Raw genomic sequence first — 2,509 nt, 5'->3', positions numbered from 1 at the left:
AAGAGTTCCTGTAAGACAGAAGAGTTGGCTGGATGCTGGCAAGTTGTATTAACTTGCAGAGGATAATAAGAGACTGAGGCTATTAACAAGAAATGAATGGCTCTGAAAATCCAGCGAGCTTCTGTGGTCATTTTCCAAGACAAGGACAGACACAAGTAAAATAGCAGGCGGGAGACTGTAAGAGTCTCTGAGGCTATGATGCATAGCCAGGGCAGGTTGGTTATGGGAGGTTAGAGCACTGATGGGAGAAATCTGGGAGGCAGTAATCTGGGGTAAGAGCTATCTGGGTGGACGACGCCGGTGATGTTGACCCTGCAACTCCTCAAGGATGCTTGGCTGCTTCCCAGAGGCCGGGATCCGGAGCCGCCGGAGTCGGTGCCGCAGCCGCCGGCATCCCCGACATGTCCTTACGCAAAGTGGTCCAGCAGAGCAAATTCCGCCGTGCGTTCGGGCAGCCGGTCAAGAACGACCAGAGCTATGAGGGCATTCGCGTGTCCCATGTTACCTGGGACAGCACCTTCTGCGCCGTCAACCCCAAGTTCCTGGCGGTGATTGTGGAAGCCAGTGGTGGGGGTGCCTTTCTGGCGCTCCCCCTACGCACGACTGGCCGAAGTGACAAGGCCTACCAGACGGTGTGCGGGCACACGGGGCCTGTCCTGGACATCGACGGGTGTCCCCACAACGACGAAGTCATCGCCAGCGGCTCAGAGGACTGCACGGTCGTGGTGTGGCAGATCCCAGAGAACGGGCTGACCTCCCCGCTGACGGAGCTGGTGGCGGTACTAGAGGGGCACACCAAGTGAGTGGGCATCATCGCCTGGCACCCAACAGCCCGCAATGTGCTGCTTGGTGCAGGCTTCGACAACGTGGTACTCATCTGGAATGTAGGCACGGAGGAGGAGCTGTACCGCCTGGACGGCCTGCACCCTGACCTCATCTACAACGTCAGCTGGAACCGCAACGGCAGCCTGTTCTGCTCAGCATGCAAGGACAACAGCGTGCGCACCATCGACCCCAGCCGGGGCGCCCTGGTGACAGAGCGGGAGAAGGCTCACGAGGGTGCCCGGCCCATGCGGGCCATCTTCCTGGCCGACGGCAAGGCGTTCACCACAGGCTTCAGCCGAATGAGTGAGCGGCAGCTGGCGCTCTGGGACCCCGAAAACCTCGAGGAGCCCACGGCCCTGCAGGAACTGGATTCGAGCAACGGGGCCCTGCTGCCCTTCTACGACCCCGACACCAGCGTGGTCTATGTCTGCGGCAAGGATGACTCCAGCATCCGGTACTTTGAGATCACCGAGGAGCCCCCCTATATCCACTTCCTGAACACATTCACCAGCAAGGACCCCAGCGGGGCATGGGCAGCATGCCCAAGCAGGGCCTGGAGGTCAGCAAGTGCGAGATCGCCTGGTTCTACAAACTGCATGAGCGCAAGCGTGAGCCCATTGTCATGACTGTGCCAAGAAAGTCGGACCACTTCCAGGATGATCTGTACCTGGACACAGCCGGACCCGAGGCAGCCCTGGAGGCTAAGGAGTGGGTGAGCTTGCAGGACGCTGACCCCATCCTCATCTCTCTGCGGGAGGCCTACATGCCCAGCAAGCAGCGGGACCTGAAGATCAGCCGGCGCAACGTGCCGTCTGACAGCCTGCCCACTGTGGTCCCGGGCTCCTCCTACCTGGGGGCCCCTGCATCTGCCACCACTGCTGCTGATGCCCCCCCCCAGTGGCAGCCTGGCCAGAGCCGGGGAGGCTGGGAAGCTGGAGGAGCTGATGCAGGAGCTGCGGGCCCCGAGGGCGCTGGTCAAGGGCCAGGGGGAGCGCATCTGCCGCCTGGAGGAACAGCTGGGCCGCATGGAGAACGGGGATGCCTAGGGCCACAGCCATGTGCCAGCTTCATCTCCTCCGCCCCCTTCCCACTCAGCTTCTGCTGGCTGGCTGGCTGCCCAGGGCCTCTGAGGCAGCAGGGGTCAGTTCCTACCCCGATCCATCCCAGGCCCTGGCCGAAGCCACCACCCAGCTTTCCTCATTGTTGCTGTGGAGGATTTCTATGCCCAGGCTAGCTCCTCGACCTCTGAGGGACCATCTCCCTCAACACGGCCCAGACCTCCCACCCCAGAGGAAGCGGGAGGCTGGACTCTATATTTTCATTCCTAAATAAAATTCTCTTAAAAAAAAAAAAAAAGATGCTTGGCTTACAGAGGTGGCCCATGCCACCCTACCAAGTGACCAAGTGTCAGCCCTCCTGCTATGCTGAGAGGGCTGCAGAAGATCCTCTCACTCGAGGCAATGGGAGTCTCACTCAGCAAGTTCCTTGACTGCTCTCCAATCTGCAGGACAACAGACAGGATAAATACTAGCATACCCTCGCTGGAGATGTTCTGGGCCTGATAGGAGAAAAACGGACTCTGTTCTTACAGGTTTGCAAAATGTAGTAGGCATATACCCCTAGGATTGGATATGATGATGGTTAATCAAAAGGATCACATATAAGGATATATATGGTCCATCAA

The 2,509-nt window shown here is 59.0% G+C and overlaps 1 pseudogene across 1 annotated transcript; it reads left to right on the top strand.

Annotated features, from left to right (window-relative positions):
* The first annotated feature begins 342 nt into the window (after positions 1 to 342).
* On the top strand, positions 343 to 2,166 carry LOC116545536 (annotated as a pseudogene). The gene has a single exon (XR_004266344.1). The product of XR_004266344.1 is annotated as a coronin-1B pseudogene (transcript).
* The last annotated feature ends 343 nt before the right edge of the window (positions 2,167 to 2,509 follow it).

This window comes from Sapajus apella, unplaced genomic scaffold (assembly GCF_009761245.1).
Source record: "Sapajus apella isolate SASKATOON/1434 unplaced genomic scaffold, GSC_monkey_1.0 scaffold283, whole genome shotgun sequence".
Lineage (NCBI taxonomy): Eukaryota > Metazoa > Chordata > Mammalia > Primates > Cebidae > Sapajus > Sapajus apella.
Note: the sequence above shows the minus strand (reverse complement) of the source record. Positions and strands in the feature narration are given on the sequence as shown.